The sequence below is a fragment of the Microtus oregoni genome, unplaced genomic scaffold, assembly GCF_018167655.1.
Source record: "Microtus oregoni isolate MIOR12 unplaced genomic scaffold, Mior012 000101F_ref0000407, whole genome shotgun sequence".
Taxonomy (NCBI): Eukaryota; Metazoa; Chordata; class Mammalia; order Rodentia; family Cricetidae; genus Microtus; species Microtus oregoni.
Window position 1 is genome coordinate 3,182,501 of NW_024544715.1, and position 27,694 is coordinate 3,210,194.

The 27,694-nt window shown below is 43.7% G+C and overlaps 1 protein-coding gene across 1 annotated transcript in view; it reads left to right on the forward strand.

Moving 5' to 3' along the window:
• LOC121443169 (zinc finger protein 521) overlaps positions 1–27,694 on the forward strand; it is a 289,056-nt gene that overhangs the window by 1,968 nt on the left and 259,394 nt on the right. The gene's annotated exons all lie outside the window — the stretch shown is intronic.

Genomic DNA, 27,694 nt, shown 5'->3' on the forward strand with positions numbered 1-27,694 from the left:
CGGCTGCACTCTGGCTGTGGACCCAGGCAGGAGCCGCACGGTACCCCTCCTAGCTATGCCCAGAAAGTTGACCGCCCTGGTCCCTGCTCCTCTCTGCTGCCCCTTCGGTTTTCGGGGAAGGGGTGCCGCTCGGTGTAGACCCTGTAGCAAAGGAAGTTTGCGGGTGTGCGTGGAGGGAATTTGGGGTGCACTAGTTGGTTGCGGCGGCGGGATTGGGGGTTCGGGGGACACTGAAGTTATCGATCCGGGTGGCTGTGTTGGAATGTGGCGAACAGAGTCACGTGGCGGCCACCTCCTCCTCCTTCTCCTCCTCCTCCACCACCTTCCCCAGCCTCCTCCGGGGGAAATCGGGGAGCCCGGAGGTCCGGCTCTCTGAGGCCCAAAGCGGTGGCGCGTGTGGACCAGAGGAGGTGCGGGCAGACGGGGCAGTAGATCCGGCAGGGCCCAGGGGCCGACAGCTGATGACGGCCGAGGCCTCTGCGACCCTGGTGGCGAAGGACAAAGGGCGGCTACTGCGCCGCCGGAGCCCGCGGGGTCCCGCCGAGGTCTGCGCCCCGCCCTCTGGTCCCCGGCAGTGCAGCATCCTCTTCCTCCTCTGCTGCTGGTGTTGGTGGTGGATCGGAGTGGCCAGGATTCCTGCCACCAGTTCTTACAACTCTGCAGCCTGCAAAGGGTGATGGTGGGGGACAGACTCGTGCGGCCCCGAGACCCGGGTCCCTTGGCCAATGAGTATTTATGAATTCGATTATGAGAGTCCTCACCGCACACACAAAGCCCTTTCTTCTGGGAAGGGACAGCGTGGGGGGGGGGGCTTACACACTGGAATGCTTGCTTCTTTCTTCTTCCTTCCTTCCTCCTCCTCCGCCTCCTTTTTTTTGTTTCTTTTTTTCTAAAGTGCAAAAGTTTTACTTTAAAAACGAGGTGAATCACTGACATGTGTCTTGACACAGTCTAGGGGCTGTTTTGCATTTGTGGGACATATATTGTCTACAAAAACCTAGATCCAGGGCGTAAAGAATTCCAAAGTCTGGATAGCAGAAAGTGATCCCTGAGGCATGCATGGGTGTCAGGGTAACGGTGGACCACTGTTGCTCACAGGGATCTTGCCCAGAGTCTCCATTTCTTAAAAGTAATGGTGGAGAACTAAGTACCAGGCTGACCTAGTCCTCTCACTGGGAAAGAACTTTGCGGTTTGAAGAGTAGAGCAGCACGCAGTACCAGCCTCTGCTTGAAGGCTTCTGAAAACTCGTGCAGGAATTAGGAAGGCTTTTATCTTTAAAAAGTTTATTAAAGTTCGCACAATTGATCGTTTTGTGCACCCACAACTGCTGCGTGTTTGAGTTCACCTGCCTCCGGAATGACTCCTAGTAGTGAAAGTTTTGTTGATGGTGAATGCATGCGTTCCCCCAGCCTCTAAAAAGGGTTTCTTTTACATGGAAGGTTTGATAGGCCATAGAGTGAAGCTCATTTTCCATGGAATCTTGGCCCAGTTGAACTGTAAAATACCTGAACAAGGAACCTGTGTATTTTTTTGTGCGTGTTAATGAGGAAAAGGGCCAGGAAGGAGAAAAGAAGACGTGTATTCTTTTGTTTTATTGGTATGATGCAAAAATCCCGATCCAATATCTTCACCAAAACACAGCCTCTGAGCTTCAACGGCCAAGTGGTAACTAATACTTACATTTAAATCAGAGATTGTGTGTGAGTGTGAGTGTGCGCGCGCGTGTGGTGTGCCGACAGCCCTGTTCTCCCCATCAGCTGCTTGGAGGCCTCCCAGGAGAGGCACTGGCCTCAGGTGGGCTGGCTGTGCTTTCGGGGTGAGAAGCTGAAGACAGGAATAAAAATAACACAGACCTTGCTGAAGATCAGGCTTGTTTTTCTTCAGGGTGTGCGTTTGCCTGAAAAAATCCATATTTACAAGGGCCGTGTCAAATGGGGACTGTGGTATGAGTAGTGCTTGCAAGAACTAGAACGGTAGTCTGGATGGCATTTGCTGAGTGACTGCTGCGTTCTTCATGATCTTGGTTCCCCTCTGTCTTCCTGGAAGGATGTCTTTATTTTGCAAAGTATGTTTTAAGAGTGTTCTGAGTCCATTGTGTTGTTTAGAGGGTCACTCTTGGATCCCTGAAAAGCCAGCAAGGAGGGATTTTTTTTTTTTTTTCTTGAGAGATAATCTGGTGTTTGTAATAGGAAGCAGTGAACCGTCTTTTGCTGTAAGCAAGGTTGGGAGCTAGGGCAGTAGTGATTTGAGTGCCCTCACATATGAAGAGCTGATTGGCAACTTTACCATTGAGAAAGATGGGTTCTGATTTTATCAGATGAGGCGCAGTGCAGCAGAAATGTAGATTCTGTGAAAACCAGTTTGAAAAAGATATTAGAGCCCATGAAAAACACTAAATCCGCAGAACTCAAAGTTCTGCATTCAGTTTCCAACATGCCTATTATTTCTTTAACAAACATCATTTAAAAGATAATTCTGCTATGGCTGTCACTTTCCATATTATTTCCAACGTGTACCCCTGGAGAGTAGTTTCCATTAGGCAGGTAAAAGCATTCAAACAAAATAACGGTTAGTTTGGAATTCTTATTTCTAACCAAATGCTTGAAATGTGGGTTCCCAGGAAATCTCTCTTATCAGATGCACTTATTTTAGGGAATTCTTACAGTCTGGGAAGTTTGAGTGGATAATGATGCCTACTTAAAAATGATGCAGTGCCTTTTTAATAGCAGACTTTGGGGGTGATTACTTAATTAGCCCACCTCAGTAGGTTTCCTGTTTCTGGCTATAGGGAAAACAAGCCTTGCTGGAATCACCTATTGCATCTAAAGTACGCTAGAACTGTTTAGCGCCCCAGATACTAATTTCTGTTTACAAATCCCATGAAATGCATTGTGAAACATGGAACCACCTTAACTTCCAGACACTCAGAGCCCTGGCAGCCAAGTGGGTCTGCCATCTATAAATCCAACGATCTCACTCTGTTTACACTGCATCTTTGGAGTGGTCACCCCTTTTGACTATTGACAAAGGGAAGAAAAGCCCAGTATTTAAAGGAATGAATGGCCAGACAGTTAAGTGAGCCCCTCCCTCCCATTTTGCTTTCTGTATTGTTTAGATATTTTTTGCCATCCCTGAGAATAGTCAATGCTAAGATTACCTGACTCAAAATAGTTTACTGTCAGCTTATTTTTAGAGCCAGCAAATCAGTTGTATCTAATTGGTCAATTGTGACCTATTTCTGTTTTTCTTGCTGGCTCTTTATTCTATTTCTTGTGGCGCTTGTTTGATGGAATTTTCTCAACCATTTTACCTGATAACATTTTTTTTTAAGTTGATTCCAAAAAGCACAATTAGAAGGAAAAAGTGGTCTATTGCATAAAGGTGTGAGATACTCCATGAGAGCCAAGTTATAAAGCTGGGAAGGAGAGAGGGGAGCACTTAGTCATTTAAATGGCCAAGTTAAACAACACAAGACACAGCCAGGCTATCTGGACCCTCAGGTGTTCGTAAATTCATACCAGGGACCTCCAGAGAGGGATGGCGGGGCCAGGGAGGAAGAGAGCCCCGAAGTGCCTTGTTTTAACATGGCTGTGCCCCCATGCTGACCTTTGTGACTTGGCACACTCCGAGCTGCCATCTCCCTTTACTGTCTTTGGTACTTAAAACTGAATTCTCTTCAAGAAGGAGCGATTTCTTTAGAAATACAATGAAGTGGAAAAAACTCAGCTTACAGTTTAAAGAAGAAATAGAAAAGAGAGAAGCTGAAAGGAAAGACCGTGTGTTTTAAGTTCCAGGCCTTGGGAGTGTCAGAAAAACCTATGCATTTTATGTTTCTCTAGTGGAAACACTGTGAACATCGCAGATGCAAAGAAGTCATGACTGGGAATTTTCTTGACGCCAAATTTAATAGATATATTACGCCCCCCCAAGTTTTTTGTTTCTTTTTTTTCAGAGTTTTACACACACACACACACACACACACACACACACACACACACACACGGGTAGACAGGTAAAATATAATAGTAACAACACGTGTTTCTGGTATGTCCCACGTGATTTCTTTCTTTAAAAATGAAAAAAATCGTGTATCCAGTATCAATTCAGTTTAGGTTTATAAATGATATTTTAGAGAAGAAACAAAGAATGACCCTGGATTTTGTGTGAAAAGCATATTGTCTAAAAGGAAATATAATACATATAATGCTTTGCTTTTAGTTATAAAAAAACAAGATGGCTTTTTTTTGAAAACTATTTTTATATGTTAACTGTGGCTCTTCTTGATATCTAGATCTTAACCTGAAGTAAGTTTTAAGAACAACTAAGATGCACACAAATGTATATGCGTGGGTACACGTTAGGTAGCTAGATCAGTATTCCTTTCCATGATTTCTAAAGGCAAAGTACTAACTGTACAGCATGCAGAAGTGTATGCTTTCACGTTTTAGGTCTGGTTGGAAACAGACTGCCATTCAGACCCCTCTGACAGTTCACTTCTATTTATCTGTCAGTCAGTGAGTCTTTCTTCCCTCTACCACCTCTAAATTACACTGACTAGATGTTGAAGTCATTAAATTGATTATAGTCCAATCAGCAGACAATTCGAAATAAACAAAAACAGCAATTACAGTTGGCAGGGATCCTGAGAGTCAGAGTTCCAGAGCTGATGGTCCAGAGAGCCTCCTCGGGCTTGGCCTGCACCTCCTTAAAGGGAAGGCACCAGACAATCCATTTGGCCTTCTAAACAAAAACATCTGTCCGATGAATGAGCGGATTGTTGGCATTTATTCATCCAGCCAAGAAGAGTAAAGAAAATAGAATATTGAGCATAAAAGCATACATGTAAAAATGAAAATACAAAGGGAGTTGAGATTAGCTGCTCTTTATGAAGCAAGCTGTTAATAATCACCCCCCCCCCCTTTTTTGATGTTACCAGAATATTCCCAGATCCTTAAATCTCTTGTAGTTGTTACTGACAGCAGTCTGACAGTATTGAGCGAAGTTTCCAACTTTTTTTCTTTTAACTTATTTGGAACAGGGCAAGCGCTGTAGATTCACGTTGTAGTGATGTTTGTAGCACCCCTTTCTTCTTTATTTCTAGAGGAAGTTTGTTGCTGAGAGTTCGTCATTCTGATAAGTCTGGAGAAACACAGACTGCCACAAACTGAAATATGTTTTCATTACTTGTTTGGGTGTTCATTTTGATGTGGGGCTTGCCATAGGAAAAGGAGGTTTGGGTGGTGGAATACAGCGAGTCCACCCGGAGAGCAGTGCAGGAATTTCTGGAAGGATTTGTTCTTCCTATTGCTGTGATCTGTTAATTCATCTCTCTGGCTCACATGGCTGATTTAATGCCAATTATTTTCTTACCATAGAACACATACCTTAGGTCTGTGTCTAAATGGATATGGTGTTATGTTTGATCATTAAGAGAGAAGATAATACTGAGATTTGTGCCATTTGCACCATATTTTAGCAGTCTTCTGGCTTGTTAAACATGCAAATGCTGACATGAAATAGTATGTTAAAGAATGCTTTTGAATTGTGTGAAGTTTTGCTACAAAGGCAAACATTCAAAATCAACCCCCTTGCTGCGTGTTTTCTTAGATGTATTTGATTTTTTTCTGCATTGATTCCTAGTGTGCTGTCAAAGGTTAAAGTTAGTTCTTTGGGGGTGCGTGTGTGGTGTGTGCGTATGTGTGACTTTCTAATCTTATTTCAATTAAACATGAAATACGTTGCTGTGTTCCATGGTGTACTGGCCAGGATCCTGCCTACCTTGCCCATTGTAATTGTCTGCTTTAAAATTCCTTCTGTCACAACGGCATCACAGAGCAATTAAAACTTAAAGTTAACATTAGTAAATTTAAACAGCTCCGTCTCGGCATTAATCAAACAGTGGAAGAAGAGCTTTTAAAGGGTTTAAATAATTATGCAACTCTTGGTGTAAAAGCCTGACACAAGATAAATCTTTGAGAACTAAGCAGAATCATGGCTTTAAAAAAGCCTAACTTTAATTTCAGTCAGTGTGGGCTTTTGCGTCACGTTCCACCTCTAGTAATTACACCAGTTTAGCAATTATTAGAGATGAAAGAAATTGAGGAAGATCCTGATTCTTTAAAACTCCAGTAGCTTCAGTCTTTTCAGGGCTAATGATGAAGCAGCCATCTTTGAGTCACCTGGGGACCCTATCACAGCTACCGGCAACAGGCTGATCTTGGGCTATCATTATGATGGCAGTACATACCACAGTTAGCATTTCTCCTCTGGGTGTCTGATAGCAAAGGTTTATAATTTGGGCATTAACAAAAAAAGTCAGATTCAAATATGCCTGCCTAGAAACTCCCCTAAGGTTTTTTTTTTAAAGATGAATGTATACATTGACAAATTATTTTTTATATGCCATGTACTTTAACAGGATAGTAAGTGCTTTGAATATTCCTGAGGAGAAAAATATGTAGTCATTCTCATTTGTACGTGGCTATATGTGTGGGCATGGGCTGGCTTTAAGTCTAGTTTTCAACTGAAGATAATTTTGTTTAGAATGTATATCCTGTACTATTTACATGCGAGCTTAAGTTGCCCCAAACTAATTACAGTAAAGAGATTGCTATTTCTATCATAATGCAGTTTTTTAAATTTCATTTTTTGTACTGCTTATGACTGTTTAAAGTGTGAAACAAAATGGTTTTAGACTTTCAGTTACCATAATCTACTGCAGATACACAGACACGCAGTCTGCACACTCTCCAGCACACTCTGATGTCTATCTGTACATTTTCCATATGCTAATAACTTCTTCAGGGAAAAACTAAACTTTCCCCAATAAAACAATAAAAGTTCTTATCTTTTGAGTTCACATCACTCTTTTTTATAAACTTTTTATCATTGGCATTTTCTGAATTTCCTATTGGTCTACTAAGGATATATCAATATGGAGATTTATTTACCTGCCAGGGACAAAGTTCTTGTTTATTACTGACAGTCTTGTATGTTAATACACAGTTCATTGTGCAAAGTACAAAGGGTTGCTTTTGCTGTGGTAGTACAGTTTCTTTTTTGAGCTAAAGAGTCCATGGATGAACTAGAAATTCATCTCTCATAGGGTTTTCATTGCCCAAGATTTTTAAAAAAGTGTCCTAAACTCTATATTACGTTTAGATCCATTTCCCAGCCTTTTTTATACACTCTTTAGTGTCCCTGCCCGTCACAGCAGACGTCATTCAGCATTTGCTAATGATTTAGCTTGTTGCAGTTGTAGCAGATTTTTACTGGCACTATCAGTATTTCATTTATTTTTATACATTAGGAAGGGGGAAATGCATTAAATATTCAAAAATAACAATTTTGCTTAGTGCTAACGAAGTTCAAGCATGGTTATTGGTGGGAAGGAAGGTGCCATCTTGGGATAGCTTGACCTTGGTGGGGATCTGCCTTTCCTGTCTGTAACAGTGTTTCCGGCTCTCAGTGTGTATCCCAGACAACAGTTTGTGGAAGAGGTAAGACTGTGAGCTCTAGAGAACGCACATCAAGGGCGTCATGTTTCCAAGCTGGCTAGTAGGTTAGCCAGGGAAACTTCTGGAGCAGTGAGCTCTGATTTGCTGTGTGTATTCTGGGGGAAGCCACCTAAAGATTCTTCCTTAGGATTCAGATTTCAGGAGGCCTCTTTTCATTGCATTACTGATCACCTCCACCTCTTGTGCCTGGTGTTTGGTCCCAGGTACCACTCGTAATTCTGAGGATTTATGTGTCGTCAAGACAAACATAAACCTGCTTTTGTGGAGTGTATAGTCAAGGAAATTAAGCTTTTAGATACCGCCCATGGCTTTTTAGTTGTTGGACGGAGGTTTTGTACGTGGGAAGGAAAAACCTGTATAAGGTGTGTTCCCGATTCTGCCTTTTGCCTCAGTGGAGCAGTTGATGGGTTTCGGAGAGTGCTTGGTGAACGGCGAGTTTTGTTTTCTGCTACATTCAGGAGGTAAATATGGGCACTAAGTTAAAGATATTAAGTAATAGGACTTTCCCACCCCATTTTGGCTCGATTAATGCTGTAGTTTCTTTTTCTCCTCCGGAAAGTTCCAGATAGTAGTTTTGAAAGTTAATTGTGCAATAGTGAAACTAATTACATCTCAAAAAAAAATTTAAAGAGTTCATAATGTTAATTGGAGGATTGCAGAGAATGTGCGTGATGTAGATATTAAAACATACATGCACTAAATGTCAGAAATCTCTGCCTTACAGCACTAAGACAAAACCAGCCATAAGGAATTCATTATATTACATATTCAGCAGGGAATCCTGGGAAAACTCAGCCAGTCGGTACTGAAAATTACCTCGCACAGGTTTGACTGTTTCTCCCCTGAGAGGCAGGTAGATGATCTGACATGAGAGTATCAAACCATGGTTTGTAAGTGCAAGGCAGTTCAAAGGTGTGTCTAGGTGGCCTTTCTAGCTAGAGATGTGACTGCCAGCGTCAATGGTGTTGGGAGAGTGTAGCTCACCAAGGGGAAAGGTGATGAGCATGAAATGCCTTTTGCCTCTTTCAGCACCAATAAGAATCACGTCATTGTGCCAAATTTTAATCTTCAAAATAAAACCATTATAAGACAATAACAAGACTTTATAGCTCCTGTTACATGTAATTGTCTCTTCCCCTTTGCCGATTTGCATATTAAGAGCCCAGTGCGTAGCCTTCCTGGGGAGAATACTTCTTTATCTACCAGTTCACACCAAGTGCCAACTCACCTTCCAGTGAGCCCAGATCAGTTCCTTTCTTAGCATGGGTGCAGATTCACCCTGCATCTCCTTTTATTAACATTCTGGAATTTTCACGTGAAGAAATCACGGTTCTTACATGTTGATCAGTAAGCCATGTCAAGGAGTACATTTTCAGTGGTGGGCTTGGTGGAGGTGCAACCGGTGGAACCAAACCAGACTTGCTGCATCTCCCCAGGGAGGCTGGGCAGTCTGGTTCCCACTGAATGCCCATCTGGGGGCTGATAGAGGAAGGAAGACATGTCAGATACAGGGAACCCTTCTCAGGGTTTCTAACCAACAACCTTGCTCCTTTAGAGCCCTGGGCATCCCACATAGAAGTCTGTAGCTTCTAAACCAGAGAGGGCCTTTTCCTGCTTCAACTAACTCATGGGGGTTTGGCGACTCTCACTTGCAGCAGCACCTGCTATGGACTTGACACTGTGTGGTCACTGTTGACCTGGGTGTCAGGGGCATTAGCACTTTTTATTACGGTTTATTTATTTCTGTGTGTGTGTGTGTGTGTGTGTGTGTGTGTGCGCTCGCCACTGCAGGCATGTGGAGATGTGGAGGGCACAGGACAACTTGTGTGAGCTGGTCTTTCCCATCACCATGTGTGAACCCAAATCAGAAGTCTGTTGCTTTAAGGACAGCTTTGGAATTGGCTTTGACTTACATGTAGTAATTACCTGCAATTCATGTTTGTTCGTTTGTACAAGTGCTTCTATGATTTCTAGACAGCCACAGGTCCCAAACTTTTAATAATGTTTGAGGCTTCAACTTGAACCCTCCATAGGCCTAGGTTGTGGTTTCTCATACCAGGCTTGTATAATAATACAAGAGTTAGTACAAGACTGGATATATACAACAACACAGGAATACAATTCCACTGTCATATCTTACAGTTCCGTTCCTGTCTTGACCTGGAATTTAAATGATGCCTTTCTGTGCTCTCCCCCTTTAAGCCCCCTAGGGCGTAGCAACCATAGACTCAGTTTTCTTGTTTGTCCTTTGGCGTCTGAGGACAAGCTTTGCCGTCCCTCCTCTCTCAGTGCCGTGATCTAAATGTTGGTGGTGACACATCGGCAGATGGTCAGGACCCTTCATTGTTTAAGGTATTTCCGCACATTTGTCACGCAGTAAGTAGGCTAGAATGTCAGGGATTGGAGAAGCTATGATGGGCACAGATAGGTCTGTGTCCTTCTGATAGGCAGCGAAAACTCATTGCATATTGCATGTGAGAGCTAGGGTTTCCCCACCAGTTAGAGAAGGCTCAGGAAGCAGGGGCCATGTAGGTTGTATGATTCCAGGATGGCAGTGTATGCAGCTGACACATTTGTGGGTGACAGCATTGCATCACAATGTCCAAAGACTGGATGTCCCTCATAGTGGAAGCTTTCAAGCTACACATGAGACTCTTTCAGGTTGAAAAACACTGAGCTTGGTCACACTTTCTATAGGCTTTCTCATCAGGCCCCAGCTAGGCAGTAGGTATTTGGGAGGTGGTGGATGGGACTGTACCCAGTGGGGTCTGTACTTTTTGAATAGTCGATGAATATTTTAGGCCATGCCTTTGCACGCTGTGGAGTTAATTCTAGACAGTATTAGTTTCACAATGACAGGATATTTTCAAGTCATATACAAGGGCCATCATTTCATTATTATTAGCACACAACTCACCTGAATGCACAGTCTGGACATCTTTTATTTGGGGACCCAGTTTTCCTATTCTAAATAAATTATCTGTATCTGTGCTAGATTTGTTTGCTCTTCCAAGTATTTGGCTTTATTTTACCTCTGATAATGCTTTCTAAAAAAGGACAAACTTGGTATCAGAAGACAACTTAGCATCTGTCCCCCTCTGATTGGCCAAATAAATACTCCTATAGGAAAATAGCAGTCACGTGATGTGATGCCACTGACTGGCTTTGAAAATTCTCTGCACAGTTTCCAGACCAACAAGCCTAGTGGGACAGTGCATGGCTGCTCAGAGGGCTCCGGCTGTGGAGGAGTGGCGAGAGCTGAGCAAGGGGTCAGTGTGGCTTCCCTAGGAGTGCTTTATTGCTTTTTAGTTCCTCCTTTCCCTCCCTCCCTCCCTCCCTCCCTCCCTCCCTCCTTTCTTTCTTTCTTTCTTTCTTATTAATTTGTTGTTGTTTTGAGACAGGATCTCCTGGTATTACTAGACTTCCTTTGAACTCCTTCTGTAGCTGAGGGAGGATGACCCTGAACTTCTGATCCTCTTGCTCTACCTTGAAAGTGCTAAAACTACAAATATGTGTCATCAAGCCTGACTCCCCAACCCTTCTACTTTTCAGCTCATAGATCCATTGTTTTCTCCTTGAGATATTATTACTCAGGAAGGAAGCAAGGAGGGAAGGATGGACAAGAGTCTGTGAGGATGTAACGGATTAAAATCTCCAAGTCCTACCACCATGTGAGCAACTCTCTAAAGCAGGTCGGAATGAGATGTGGCTGCCATGAGTAGGCTAAGCAGGCTAATAACCTGTTACTTCTTCCAGCTGCTCTTTAAATATGACCTCGCAGTGACCTAGAGAGGACAAGGCACTTAGGAAGCCACATGGACTGCTCTTAGATAGTACTTTTCTCCTTCTGTCTGTCTGTCTGTCTGTCTGTCTCCCAACTCTGTCTCTGTTTCTCCCCCTTCTCTGTCTCTCCCCATCTCTGTCTTTCCGCCATCTCTGTCTCTCCCCATTTCTGTCTCAGTCTGTCTCTCATCTCTGTCGTGTCTCTCCCCTCTGTCTCTCCCTATCTCTGTCTCTCTCTGTGTGTCTCTCCAAGCCACACAGGAGCTCTAAATGTGTTCATGAGTTCACTTAGTATTACTGTAACAAGATACCAAAGGCTTGGGAGCTCATGAAGCACAGAAGCTTCTTCAGCCCACAGAGAGTCCAGGATAGTGACTGTATCCTGCCTTGTGCTACATTATGGCATGGTGGAGAAATAAAGAAGGAACTGGCAACAGGCAGAAGCCAAGAATGGGGTGGTATCACTGCATGACAAGCTACTCTTGTGAGTAATCTACCCTGGGAGACTGACATCACTACTTTTCCTTAATGGTATCCAGCCTCTTATGGGTGAGCCATATCTGTGGTCAAGCTTCAAGCCCATGGACCAGTGCGGACAAACCGTCTCCATAGCAGCACATGTCTAGCAATGGCCCTGCATCATCTGCTGTATTCTTCAACTGCTCTGCTGTGTGATGGATTGTTGTGCATGTAGCTCCTTCCACTTTCCTGATCATAGGATGTCTTTACTCAGTTACCGAGTAACGCTTTAGTGAGCTCCATGCCTTCTTGCTGCCATGCGTGGTTATATGACACACAGTATGTTCTTGAAGATTGAAGGACTAGTCACAGGGAATGTATAGATTTAGATGTTTCAGGGCCAAGACCAGTGCTTGCTGTTATCAGCCACAGAGTGGCTGCGATTCAGTCCTTTGTACTAACAGGACTTGGGGACAAGTTGGTCTTTCACGATGCTTTAATTAGAACTGCTGTAGTTAGGAGGTGACTTGACCATCTTCCATATTTATTTTGCTGGCAGTTGCCATTTTCTGGGTTCTTTCATCCTTCAGTTTGAAAAGGCCCCTTTTATCATTAAGAAAATTTGTCCTTGGACTTGTTTGTTAAACATGTTTCTCCTACATGTTTTTCTTTTGCTGTGTAGAAGCTCTAGCTTTTTTTTTTTTTCCATTTGCTGGTACTTTTCCTTTGTAAGATGGATAGGTATTTATTTTGTTTTTCCCTAATCCCTATTTCAGTTCTGTGTCCTCCATTGTAGTGACTTCAGGGTTTTCTCTACCCTATGCCCCATCCCACTTGCTCCTCTGCTCAAACGTTACTTCTAGAAATGAAATAGAGGCTCAACAGACATTTGCAAGATGGCAGAGAAAAGTGATGGTCAAGCACTCAACTAGAATCCCTGGTCTAAATTTTAATGCTCAGGAATAGTCTTTGTCCCTCTCATCCCTCCAGCCCTCTCTTAGAGTCTCTCTGACTACAGGCCAGTGTAGTCGGCGTAATAACCAGGCTAGCTTAATATGAAACAACACATTTTAATGAAGGAATCACTCACAACACCAGAGATCCAGGGAAGAGCAGGAGATACCAAAAAAGAGACCAGCGGGGCTCACGCTCCCCAGATTTATATGTAAACATGTAAACATTAGCCCGAGGCAAACAGGCCCCCTAATGGGCTGGGCTTATCCCTACAGGCCAGGCTAGCCTTGAGACTGTCCTCCTACTCTGCCTTTCCGGTCCAGAGATTAAACTTGGCTTCAAGACTCTCCTGACCATGTTCAGAGGTGCGGGTGTCGGGACTCACAAGTCCCTCAGTCTACCGAGGCTAGCATCTTGGCACCAGCTAGTGTGGCAGTGGAGTCTAAATCCCATTTTTGTGCTGCGGCATAGAGGGAATTCTGAATTCCAATGCCTGTGGGAATTTCTGTGGACAGATAATGGGAACATCAAATGAGAGGAATATCATGGAGCTTCCCACCATCACTATCCTTCGGGCCAGGACCAATCCTAATTTTCAAAGGGAGTCTAATTGTTCTTCAGAGAGGGGCTAGGGTTATAATTTACCTCTGTGTAGACTGGAGCTTGTGGGATGATTTGGACTGCTAGCCATTCCGTCTGACTGTCTAGCCTCTGCCTCTTTTGTTTGAAATCTTTTGTGGCATGTTGTATGCAATTTTCTTTCTCATAAGCTGTTCTCCCTTTTCTGTTTGCTTTATCACACCCTCCTTATTTTCCATGTCTGCTGAGTGACCAGCCCTCTTATCTGTTTAGTTCATGAGATTCACCTCCAGGTCCACACTGACAGAGGAGTAGTGACTTGTGACACTGGCTGTTCCTTTGGTGTTCCGTGAGCAAGCCTGTGAGTGGCCGCTGACTGACCTTCTACTTTGTCTAGGATTGTTCTTTGGTGGGCACTGGCTTCCCTTTCTCTGTGTATTAAATAACTGTGCTAACGTTGACTTCTGTACAAACTCTAACACCTTAATATCTCCAATCAGATGACTTTCAAGTATCCATTTATCTTTCTTTTGTCAACCTTAATGCTAAATGCAGTGAGAGAAAGAATAGAAATCAGAGTGGGGTGAGCCAAGAGGATTGGGGGACCACTTTTAATGAGTGGAACACCCTCCAGTGACAGTAAGTGACAGCGGACATTGCACTGTGCCATCATTTTATATTCTAGAAAGTGCTTTAGTGAGAGGTCAGCTATAGTGTGGCTGGGTGTCTCATTAGGAATGAGACCAGGAACACTGCTGTGCAGGGAAGGCACCACAGGGTGAGGGAGAACACTGACAGTGGGACTTGGGGGCAGGGAGGTGAGGACCCTCTGGGACCCATCCCACCAACCTCAAGATCCAGAGTTGAGATATTATGTCCTAAGCAGTTCTGTGATTCGGTGACCGATCAGGAAGGAATGATCTCGGTCTTGATTTGTAATTCTAGGAATTTCCTTCCAAGTTCCTTCACACTCTGGTTGAAGGAGTTGTGATGTCCCATTCCTGCAGATCCTTTTCTTTCTTCCTTCACTTCTGCTGCTGCCTCTTCCCTTTCCTCTTTCTCCCACTCCTCTTCTGACCCCCTCTCTTCTTTTGTGAGAAAGGGTCTCATGTAGTCCAGGCTGGTTACCCTTGGTCACTAAGTAAGTAAGGATTGACTTGAACCCCCGATTCCTGTCCCTACTTCCCAAGTGTTGTAATTACAGGCGTGTGAGACCACTGTCTGCCCCTCTGTGTTGTTGTTCTCTTCGTCCTTCTTGTATAGATGTGAGCCACATATGTCCCTGGTGTTGTTGGAGGTGTTGCGTGCCCTGAACTAGAGTTTAGGATGGTTGTGAGCCACTGTGTGAGAAGGGAACTTGGGTCCTCTGCAAGAGCAAAACGTGCTCTTACCTGCTGAGCCATTTCTCTAGCCATCTCTCTAGATTCCTGCACTGCTGCAGCCATATGAATATCATTTTCTTGTATACTTTTTTTTTTTATCTTGTCTGTGCCTCAACTTCATCCTGTGTGCCAAGTCAACATGTCACAGTGAGGGACATAAGGGACTGCACACTTAGAACTCACGATCAAATCCCACTCACCGAAATTTGCTAAGCCTCAATTTTCCTGCTAGCAAAATGGTAGGCATGACCCTAGGCTAGCTGACCCAGGAAACCAACATGAGCTGCTTCGCAGGTGGCTGGGCCCTGGCGACTCTCCAGCTGGCCATTACCGTGCTTTCTGGATGATTCCTCCCGAGGAAGCGTCCTGTGATGCTTTGGGTTGTTTTTGTTTGTTTTGTTTTCTTCTTTATGTTTCTTTCTCTTGTACAATCCTTCAGGGATGAGGTGACACACTTTTGTGCCAGCTAGCCTCCTTGAGTAGAGAAGGAAATATTTTCCCTTCTGGAGAAAGTATGAGAGAAACTGAACATTTGTTTTGGGTTTTCGTAGCCGTTGTCCACAGTAGGAGGTGACCACTGAGCTGGAAGAGCCTGTGCTCATCATATTCTGGATAATACTTTGCGGGTGGGCACTGAGCACCTGTTTGTATCTGGAGACATTGACCTTAAGTGAACCTTTGGTCTGGTATCATTGTGTCCTTGTCATAGGAGAGAAAAGGGGGATTCAAGGACTGGGCACATCAATCTCCCAAGGCTGAAGCTGCATAAAGTAAGTGTCCTCATTAGAAAATACGCTTGTCGTCTCAATGAGCCAGACCCAGTCAGCAGCAAATCCAAGAGGTGGATCTCTGCAGCAGGCCTGAGGTCTGTCCCTCTATTGTCACCTCTTCATTTGAGTGTTTAGAGCTGTTCCGTATCCTCCACCCCCAAGTGCCCCTGTTCCAAAGGAATGTAACTTCTCAAGAAAGCAGTGTGATGTGGTATGAGTCATCGCCACCTGGGAGAAGTCTTGGAAGGGAACCTGACAGACCCCTAGTTGCGTCACTAAAGGCTTCTGAGAAAATTCTGAGTGACCATGGAGGTGGGGAGTACTGTCCCCATCATCACCCAGAGGCCGAGGAGCTGAACAGTGCATGCGTGTGTGTGGTGTGATTGTGTGTTGTGTGGGTATGTGTGTGTATATGTGTGTGGTGTGTGTATGTATGCTGTGTGTATATGTATGTGTGGCGTGTGTATATGTGTGTGTTGTGGGTGGTTTGTGTGTGGTGTGTGTGTAATGTATGTGTGTGTGGTGTGTATGAATATGTTTTGTGTGTGTGTTGTGTGTATGTGGTGAGTGTGTGGTGTGTGTACATGTATGTGTGAAATATGTGTGTGTATTGTTTGTGTTGTGTGTGTATGTGTCGTGTGTGTATGTATGTGTGGGGTGTGTGTATGTGTCATGTGTGTAAGTGTGTGGTATGTGTATATGTTAATTGTGGGGTGTGTATATGTGTGTGTGTATGTGGGGTATGTTTATTGCGAGTGGTTTGTGTGTGTTGTTATGTGTATGTAATGTGTGTGTGTGCTGTGTGTATGTGTGTGATGTGTGTAGTGTGTTTGTGTGGTGTGTAGGCATGTGCACAAGAGTGTAGGTGCTGACTGAGGCTAGAAAAGACCATCAAACCCCCTGGAGCTGGAGTTCCTGACAGTGGTGAACTGCCCAAGTCCTCTGCAAGAATGGCGCAAGCTCGTAGCCTCTTGTCTAGCCCCTTGGAGTCCCACTCTTGATGATTTCCCATGAAGGTCAGCCAGCTTGCTGGGGTGGAGACCCAGCTTGATTTGCAGGTACAAACCAGGGGTGGCTGGGCCATGTCCTTATTGCTCCCTTAAGACGATAGGTAAATGACAGCCTAAAGGACAGCCGAGTGCAGCTCAGTGACAGGGTGCTTAGCAAGAAGAGACTCCAGGCTCGATTTCCTGGCACGACAATGAACACAGGCAGACAGCAGCAGCAGCACACCTACGACACCCCAGAAAATAAGATGGGAAAGTCACAACAGACATGTATAAAAATGTTAGTAAAATGCTAGCAAAAGGAAGAAGACAGATAGAAATACAGAAAGAAAACAGAAAGGAGTGAGTGAAGGAAAGAGGAGCGAGTTAGCCCTGGGCTTTCTGGTTATCTTCTGAAAGAACTTCTGTGTGTATTTACTGAAAACCATTTCTAAACACATATGCACAGATTCTGTTATGTGGAGAATAGATGACTATATATGGATATTTATCAGCAATTTTTACCTCCATGTAACTGATCATGTTGATTTTGTGCATATTTAGAGATTATCTGATTAAAAATTATTTGATCTCATTATTTTATTTAAAAAGATTTTATTATCAGTTAGTGTGTATCTGTGGCTGAATGTGGGGGCCTGTGGAGGCTACCATTTTCTGATCCGCAGAGCTGGCATTGCAGGTGGTGGTAAGCTACCCAACCTGGGTGCTGGGAACCAAATGAGTCTTCTGTATACCTGTCCTTACCTGTTCAGCCCCATATTTCCTTTTTTGAAATGGGGTTTCATGGAGGTGGGGCTTGTTTCAAATACACTCCATAGCCCAGGCTGGCCTGGGATTCCTGATCCCATTTCCCATGTGCTACCAAACCCTGGTTGAAATGCATTTACATGGCATAGATACTGTAAAAATATTTAATATGTAAGCACAGCCTCCTGCCGAGTCAAGGCTGAGACAGTGCGAATGGGACCATGTTTCACAAACAACTATTAGTTGACAGTGGCTAAGATAATGGCGTCCACATTCGCTTTCGGTTCTGTCTGGGCAGCTCTGTAAATTGTGTATTGATTATGCAAATTGACCCAGTGTCTTTATTACTGCTCTGCAGATACATGCAGATTGAATGTACATTTGGTAAGATTGCCAGTTCTGTAGGAAAAAACTGCATTTTCAAGGTCCTTTTGGCGGAAGAGAAATTGCATTAAAACTAAAGAAAAATACAATTTGTAAATTCAAGGGATTATTTTGTGTTCTAGGAAATCAGAAGTGAAGCTAAAAAGTTTAAATGATACTGTTTAATTTCCTTTGTTTCCAGTTCCTCCAGGAAGGTGCCACAGAAATGATACCAGATCAATAATCATCTATTTTTGTAGTTTATTTTTGATCATGTGACTTTTCTTATTTTGTATCAGGCTAAAGAAAACTTAGACATTCTGGGTTGGTTGCTTTTGCTTTTTTTATATTTATTAATCCAACTAGAAGAAGACAAAATGGCTTAATTTTTTCCCAATTAAACATCAGTTTTATCGCTGGCAATAGCTTGTAACCCACAAACTACAAGCTTGGGCTATGCTCCAGTCTTCTATGGCTAACATATACAACCTTATTTTATAGGATTTTTCTTCTTTTCTTGTTGCTGTGTTATCAGAACATTTGTTTAGATTTCTCTCATTTCCCTAAACATGTCACTCACAAATGCTGAGTGCACTCACCTGTCTATAAGGGTGAAAAGGAAAAATAACTTTTTCTGTTTGTCTTAGAGTCACTTTCTGCATTATTAATTTTATGCATGTGTGTATGCGCAAGCGCTCACGCTTGCGTGCGCTCTCATGTCTTTCTCATACCTGTGAGGACAGAAGACAACCTTGAGTATTGTCTCTAAAAACATGGCCACCTTCTTTTTGGGACAGTGTTTCTCACTGGCCTGGAGATGGCTCACTAGGCTGTGCTGACTGGCCAGCCTTCCCTGTGTTTACACAGGATTACAGTGGTGCCATCATTCCTGGCCTGGTTCTGGGCACCGGAGTCAGGTCCTATGCTACTTGGACAGCGAGCGTCTTAGCAATGCAACCACCTGCCCACCACTTTGCTTTCCACTTTGGACCCAGTTTATTAGAGAGCTGTGCTGAAAGGAAAAGGAAAACCAAAGACTTCGTGTTCCAGGTTGGAATGAGTCTGGTTAACAGAATACTGAATGTCGGAAATGTTGTATTGACAATTTCCACACAAATTCCTTTGTCTCTGCCTTTCAGATAGAGCATTGCAGTTTAGAAGAGGAACATTCAAAGTTCTGAAACAAAACAAAGGAGTAACACAAAGTTATGAATAAAGAGAACCAAGCGGTAGTATCGTGTTGATTTTTGTTAATGAATTTGGAGCCTTCCCTCTTCTCACCATGGGAAGGAAAGGACAACTCTCCTGTGCAAGCACTGCTGTGTGCAGAGGCCAGTGCTGCTTGTTTAAATACCTCTCTCTTAAGACAGTGTTTCAGTAATCATGGATATAGCGTAAGCATCTTGTTCGAAATATTATGACTATTTGACTGACATTCTGCAATGACCAAGAAATAGAAACCATTGGTAGAATCATCAGAAGGTACCATCCATATACCCACTTGAGACATTTTGCCCCAGTTCTCCTTGGCTGCTTGTAGCAACAGCCCTGTAGCTGATGCTCTGTGATGAAGTGGGAACAACTTCATTCTCACCCCCAAATTCTTATGTTTAGATTGCAGTTTATAACAGAGTTCATTTATGCTTGTGGCTGTTTTCAGACACATTTCTTAGACTCCGGACCTACCCACTGCATGCTAAAGAGCGCGCTCACGCGCGCGCGCACACACACACACACACACACACACACCTTGGAGTCACTTTATTCCCCGCCACACTAGAGTCTGAGCTGTTGAAACCTCTGCTCTAGAGGCAGCGCTGCTAGAATAGCCGACTGTTGAGACCGTCTCTGTGTCCTGTTTCCTTTCTGTGAAATGGAAGGAGCATGGAATGTAGTCTGCTCACTGTTTGACTTTCATAAAAGTCTGATGTCTCAGGCTGAATGGGAAGGCATCTGACGGGCAGCAGAGCAGTCCGGTGAAAAGAAGGGTCACACAAAAACAGAAACCAAGTATCTCCAAAGCAAACCAAATATAAAACACCCCCAAACAAACTACAACATCAGCTCACTACTAACAACAAAAAGGACAGAAAAATACCCCAAGACAGAGTAATATCGGGGCAAGAAAAGAAGTATTTTTTTAAAACTGTATAATCTTCGTTTCGAAAACCAGCTGGGCAGGGTGATTGCTTCTTTTCCTTGTTAGGCCATGTGGGTCTGAGCTTCTGCACCATCTTTGCCTTCTGACTTGCTTACATACGTGCCATCATTCTTGGTGGATTCTTGTATTTCCTTATATAAGGGTCTGTGCATGCCTGTAAAGAACATTTAATATAGTTATTTGGCATTTTATTTTTTCAGGGAATGTTAGTATGATTTCCTTATAGAAGGTTCTTGAAAGTTCAAAGGCTAGCCCTGTTCTAGCATCCTGAGGGTCTGTCTGGGTCACACCATATTGGCTTGTTGATGTGCCTTTTGTATAGAGTTTTTATTTTCAGTTTGCTTCATTTTCTTCAGACAAGGTCTTCTCCTGTGTCATAGGTTGGCTTCTAACTCTTCCTGTAGGCAGGGATGACCTTGAAGTCGCGATTATTTTGCCTCCAAGCTCCTACGTGTTGGATGCCACCCAGCCCCGTTAATGCTGTTCTGGAGCTCTTGGGGTTTCCTGCAGGACGGGCGAGAACCTGACCAACTGAGCTCCATCACCAGCCCCTATGTATGGATTTATATTGTTGGGAATGATCGTGAACTGCTTATAGAATCATGTTATTTATTTAAACGAACATTTAATGATATTAAAAAACAGAATAAAGGAACTATTAGATTCAATATCCATTTTTGTTTTCAATTAAATTTTGCATTTCTTTTCTTTGCCCTTATGCATGTTTGAAATAAAATGGAAAAAATAAGACAAGTTTCACTAAAGATTTCTGAGATCCTAAAATACCTTGTACTCGGATTAGAAGTTACCTGGTCTGACTGCTGGCTCGGTGGCTTTGGTGTTTATTTGCTGTCATTTAGGCATATGGGAAGATGGTTTCAGAGCAAAAATCTGGGCCTGTGAAGCCAGTTGAGGAGAGCGAGTCCTTAGCCTGGTTCTGCCTGCTCTCTAGGATTGGCTCCTATGACTGATTTGCAAGTCCTTAACTGCCCATGCCTGTGCCCCATCATTCCCCACCAGCCCTCTAGCTCCTGTTTCCTTTCTGCTCTGGCCTTGTTTGTACTCTCTCCCTCTTCCCTTGTTTATGTTGTAGCAGTCACAGAGGTCCCTATTTCCTGGTTTGCTAGCGAATCCTCTCTGTGACTACTGCAGCATCTTTCTAGAAGGGATCTGTCATACCCCTGCTTAGAAATCCCCCACTTGCTTCTGGCGCTGAGGTTAGCACACAAAACTCATGATGTCTGTAGTCTCATTTCCAGTCACTCTTCCCTCCCCTGTGATCAACAGTGCCCTTGTTGGACTAGTGCAGAGAGTCTTGGTTTTCTTGAAGGTAGCATGCGCTTTTGACATCTGTGTTCTTGGTTTGGGAAGCTGGGTTCTACTTGTGTTCTTGGTTACTGCCCCTTAAGAAGCCGCTCTGTGCTGGATAAGATGCGCTCGTCCCTACTTAGCTGCATATTGCCCTCCTTTTGACCTCACTGAGTTTGATTTTTTTTTCTCTCCCAGGGTGAGTTTGCTATGTTCATCATGCCATGATACAGGGGAAATGTTTTGGATGGCAAACTTGGGTAAATGGACCAGAGGGCCCAAGGTCCTAGGAGACTTTTGTAGCTTCACGTGACCCCAGTCTGCCCCAGCCACTCTCAGTGCTGAAGCAGTCATTACCAAACCTCTGAAACTGCTCCTGACCAACACTTTGCAAATGGTGGTAGATCATAAGCTCTCTGGGCGCAGGAACAACTTCAGCTTAGGTTTTGAACTCCCCGGGTCTTAACCAAGGTACCCAGGAAATGTTTGCTTGCTGAAGATGAGACAAGGCAGGCGTTGTGACTCATCCTGAAATAGATGACTTGAACTAGGGCGACACTTGTAACCTCTCTCTCTCTCTTTAATAATTTGTTTTTATTTTATGCACATCGGTGTTGTGCCTGCATGCATGTCTGTGTGATATGTCAGATGCCCTGAAACTGGAGTTGCAGACAGTTGTGAGCGGCCATGCGGGTTCTCTTATTTGAATGTTGGATCACTGAAATAGCTTATCTCCAATAGGTCCTTTGATTAAATGATTAAAACAACAGAATGGAGGTAGGGAGTTTGGATTAGGTTTTCTGATTGGAATTGGAGCTTTCAGGTCGTTTCCACGCTGTGCATGCAGGCCTGATTTTTAACTTCTTCCAGGGCTCAATTCCTCCTGCTCGCATCCTGTACAAGGAGAAGGAGCACCGTTGTGAGTAGATGAACTCATGTCTGGCCCATTCTTCTTGATAGGGGTGCTTCTGTGGTGCTCCTCTGTGCTCTTCGGGGAGCCCGAGAGACCTGAGAACAGTCGAGCAAAACCGCAGAAGTTCCAAATACCAGCAGCGATTTGTTGTGATGCAGAAGCAATCTTTTCCACCCTAAAGGTTTTTTTTTGGTTTGTTTTTGTTTTCTTTGTTTTGGTTTTTTTGTAGACAAAAGGAACATGTAAATGCAAGTGTGAAAGTGGTTTTCTCCCTCCCTTTAAAAAACAGCTTCATAATTCATAACTTTCAGAGAATAAAGTAGGTAGAAAGTTAACATTTAAGAAAAGAGGATTATTTTTTTAAGACAGGATCTTGCTATGTAGCCCAGGCTGATCACCAACTTGCAACCCTCCAACTGTTGACTCTTCAGTTCTGAGATTAAAGATGTGCACCACATATCCAGACTGAAGAGAGAAATATAATATTTACCAATCTATTTTATTTTGCAAAGCGTGTATGTGTGTGAGTCTGTATTTGGCATGTGTGTGTGAGTACAGGTGTCTGAGGAGGTCAGAAGAGGGTGTCAGGTCCCCTAGGGGTCACAGGCGGTTGTTAGCCGCCCACCGTGTGTGCTAGGAACTAAGCTCTGGTCCTCTGTCAGAGCAGTCCATGCTTTTGACCAGAGAACTATCCCAGCCCCAAGAGCGGAGTCTGGACCTAGTCTGGACCTTGAGCACATGCGCTGTCCACGGACCCTCTGGTAATTAACCATGATGTACGCGGGATCTCTTTGTCTTCTCCAAGCAGAGGCCACAGCTCCGGGATCCTTGAGTCTAGTCTCCCCTCTGATTACTTCTGTTTTTGTTTTGTTTTGTTTGCTTGTTTACCTTGACTTGGCAGCTGCCAGCAGATAAGTGTGTGGCTAACGGCTGGCTGCCCAGTCTGGTGTGCTGTATGCCTTCATTAAGGCTTCCTTGCCTTTGTGTAACAGGGCTCAACTCATTTGCCTCAGAGCTGTTCGTATCTTTGGGGATTTCAGGTTAGAATGCATATCTAGAGCCCAGAAATCTCAGAGCAGTGACCCTGCCTTTTAGTTCTTGACCACTGGGAAGGTTTTCTGCTTCTTGTTAACCCCTCATCAGAGCCTACAGATGGCCCCCCCTTCTGTTCAGGGGGAAAGTAATGAGCATGGTTTGAAGACTGTGTGGGAAGGGTACTTCCCGATATGGTTCCTTGTAAACAGATAGTCCCTGCTTTTCTTCTCTGGATCCTAAATATGTCAGCAACATAGACGACTTCATTTATATATTTATTTATTTGTGTGTGTGTATACAATGTGTGTCCATGCACTTCTGTGACCCTGTGTATAAATGAAGGTGTGTTTGTCCCAGGCTCATGTACATGTATGGAGGTTAAGGGCAACCTCAAGTATCCGTCCTTATCTACCTTGTTTGGAGCAGCACATCCTGGCTGTATTTCTGTTGCCACCCCAGGCTAGCTAGCCCAAAGGGTTTCTGAGATTTCTCCACTTCTGTATCTAGCGGATACAGAAGCATCTCTCTTCAGTATCTGCGTGGAAGTGCACTAGTGTTACAGTCTCTTGCAGTTGCACCTGACTCTTCAGTGAGTTCTGGGGATTCGAACTCAGATCCTCTTGCTTTCTGCACAAGGGCTTTATCCATCTCTCCCACCCACATATGATCTTAAGATTAGATCATTAATTATCACTTTGGCACAAAATGGTTGTTAACCTGAGGTTTTGGGTCATGTTTTGTAGTGCTCTATGGAAGATATGGGTGTGAAATGTGTTTATATGAATTTTTAGTTTACTTAATTACCACAGTGCTCCTGCAAGTAAGACATGGGTTTTAATGCCAAGTGTTTGTCGAAGGTATCCTTACTTTCATTTTTCATTAAAAATTATATTACATTGTATATTTAGTGGGTGTGTTGTGTGTGTGCATGTGTGTGTGTGTGCATGTGTGCGTGTGTGTGTGTGTGTGTGTGCTTGGAATCCTGTGTGTTACAGATTGCATCCATCATATGGGTTCCAGGGACCAAATGCAGGTCATCAGATTTGGTGTCCAGGGCCTGGCATATCTTACTGAGGTATCTTAACTGACTCATCCTTGGATAATGAGTAATAGAGCAAACCTTTACATCTTTATCGTCCCACTATTCTGTAGTATTGGAACCACATTTTTGAATGTTTAGGTTTTTTTTTAAAAAAGATTTATTTATTTATTATGTATACAGTGTTTTGCCTGCGTGCCAGAAGAGGGCACCAGATCTCATTATAGATGGTTTTGAGTCACCATGTGGGCTGGGAATCAAACTTAGGACCTCTAGAAGAGCACTCAGTGCTCTTACCCTTCTGAGCCATTTATCCAGCCTGAATATTTAGTTTTTATAGCTTTAAATGATTAAGTTCCCCATGGTTGTGGTCATGACAATGAAATCTAGAGTTAAAAAAATAAACCCGTATGCATTTTTTTTTTTTGAGTTGGTACTGTGTTGGTTAAGACTGAACAGTCCACACCATGTTTCCATTGGGTGAGAAGCTGGCTGTGCCCGAGAGAACAAACTGGTAGGAAGTGGTCCAGGTTGAAGTCTGCACGCCTGTGTACGCGTGCAACTTTTTGGGTTCATTCATGGCTCACCAGCCTCCGACACTAAGTACCCTTCCCGTATTCATATTTATGGCATCACTAGAATCTTGTGTTTCTGCCACCCTCATAAAAGCCGAGTCTGGTTTTTAAGGTAGGACTTTATGGAATTAACCAGGGAAAGCCTCATTTATATCTCCTGCAACGACGGACCAAGGCCTGTGCTCTTTTTCCGCTGCCAGAAGTTTTTATAGTAATACTTTGTGTCCCAGCTCTGGCTCTTACCATTAAATGTGCTTTTTATAGAGTAGCAAGTTATAAATGTAGTGCAGCTACGGCATATTAATCTTACTGCAGAGATTTAATGAGGCAGTTGTTTTGCGATGGACACTATTGGGAGACGAGAGCGACAGAGTTTTACTTCATCACTGAGCTGCAGAAATATTCCTTGCCTGGTAATAATTATAACCACATGGTCTCTTCATTTTTCTTTCTTTTGCTGGTGCTTTTCCATGCAAAAGTGGCTTGGAAGGAGGTCCATTTCCAGGCAGCAGAATGGCTCAGAACTTGGACTGTTTTCTTAGTAGTTTGACATTTTAACTTTGATCAGGCATGGCATCCTTGCTGCAAAGAGGGGAAATATGTAAGACGAGTTTCAAGCATTTAGATAGTCCCTGCCATTCCACTGAGATGGCTTTTAGGTATTCATTACTTTTACTTGACTTTTATATAGGTTATAAAAAAGTATATGTGGTGAAACCTCATTTTTACATGGACAGAATAGAATTTCTGCTGCTTGGCCTTAAACTGATCCCACACTTGAAATTAATTGAAGTCCTTGCCTTTATTGCCCCCAACACTTTCAAGCCAGGGCAATTTTTCATTTTCCCAAAGTTGTAATTTTATTAAACCAAGTTAAAGCAATAACAGTCCTTGAGAAGAGGAGGAAGGAAAGAACTACCTGCCAGAGACCATAATGAGAGGAAAATCAGGCCTCTCTCAGATCCTCATTTGTAGGTAATGTTAAGAAAACTGGAAACAGAATGCTGCCATTTATTGTAGGAATAACAACTGTGCCTCTATTTCAAAAGCCAACCTTTAGTTCAGATCAGAACACTATAAATCCAGGCTCCCACAGCCCCCCTTTGGAAGGATGAGCTGGAAAGTTGGGTCAGCAAGTAAGACCTTTTGTGATGGATGCCACATGTTGGAGCAGCATCATTTGGGGCAGCTGGAGGAAGAGGTTCCTGAGGTACAGCGTGCTTTGCAGTCTCGCTTTGGGGACTTGAGGGGGGCTATTTTAACATCCTGCCCTGTGTGGCGGTTTATAGGCAACATTGTGGTTGGAAGAATGAATGTCCCTCAGGCAGTAGTGCTGGGGGCAGGGCGACACTTGCAGGCTTGGGTCTCCCGTTTATAACCCTTAGGCTGAAGTCAGGGTTTGAGTGACTAGCAGAGTAATACAATTATTTTTTATGATTGGATCTCAAAGGACTTTATAAAAACTCCATCACTGAGGCCATGTGCAATTATTGAAGTGTAGCCACCTGTGGGAAAGAAAGTGGTTGACAGTGCAGGCACTTTCTAGATGCCGCCTGCACCCCCTGGCATCAGGAACAGAAACCCCTCACACAAATAAACACAGTTTTTGAATGGCCAAGAAAGAATTCCTCGAGCGAGCGAGCCAGTGGAGGCTGGGGAAGAATGTCTCACAAGGAAGGAGACTGAGAATCTGGTGCTCCCCACACGGAGGCCTCATAGGCTATAATCGAACCCGCCTCCCAGAGGGTCCCACTTAAGTGTTGACCTAAAAACAAATCCGCCAGTTGGCTGGAGCATGAATCCTAAAGTTGCAGCAGAAGTGAATAAGCTTGACTGACTTTAGTCCCTGAAGGCTCCTATCTGTAAACCCAGAAGTGCAGGCAAAACATTTTTATTAGTCTTAAAATGACCCTCCCTCTCGTAATCAGCAAGGGTGGTGGAAGCACAGGCTGGGCTCCTCTTTCGTGTGGAGAGCAGAAGCCCTGTCCATTAATATTCGTTTGGTATCTTTGATATTTGATTTGTATAAAATACTCAGATTGCTGAATAGTGAGGAAGGTGACTGACTGTTGGAGGGAGGCTGCTTGTTGGTTCCTGGCTGCCCAGACTCCCAGAATAACCACACAGAAACTGTACTAATTAAATCACTGCTTGGCCTAGTAGCTCTAGTCTCTTATTGGCTAACTCTTACCTATTAATTTAACCCATTTCTATTAATCTGTGTATCGCCACATGGCTGTGGCTTACCGGATAAAATTCCATCTAGGGTCTGTCTCTAGTGTCTGTCTCTTGGAGGGACTACATGACTTCTCACTTGACTCCACCTTCTTTCTCCTAGCATTCAGTTTAGTTTCCCCTGCCTTGTTCTATGCTGCCATATCAATAGGCCAAGGCAGTTTCTTTATTAACCAATGATATTCAAAGTATTCAGAGGGGAAATCCCGTATCAGGTGACTTTTTACCCTTTTTCTCTGTGCATATTAAAATATTCAGTCTCCATATTTATAAACAAATAGGTCTGTAAGCCTAATGCATGGCATCTAAATACATTAAAGTTCAGCCAGCACCCACATTTTCCGGAGTGCAGTCAGGTTTGTCAGAAACTGAAAACTCAGGCTAAAGAAGGAAGACTATTCAGCTTGTACATCCTGCCCCCAGCAAGCATTTGCTGGTGCGGGGTCATTTGCCCAAATGGGACAGTTATTTTTTTTTTTCTGAATTGCCCTCTGGGTTAGCAGTCTATTCCTACTTGGCTTCATCTGTGGGAGATCTTTGGACCATTACCAAAGCGTTGAGTCTGTAACTCCAGACGAAACATTTGAAGGCAGGAAACGCCCATGTGGCAGGTCATAACATGTCAGTCTTCGAGAGTGTAAGCATATGTGGATGCTTTTTACATTTGGAGGCAACTGATCTGTTCCTGTTTTGTAGAAAAAGTACCAGGAAAGGACCTGTTCCCCTTTAAGGCATTCTCTTTCCACTAAATAGCATTTGCTAAGCACTCACCTGGAAATGGTGTTGGGCTCGCTAGAGAGCAAGACCCGCAAAGGATCTTGTCACACCCCGCCCCAGAGGACCAGTGAAACACCCAGACTGTTGAG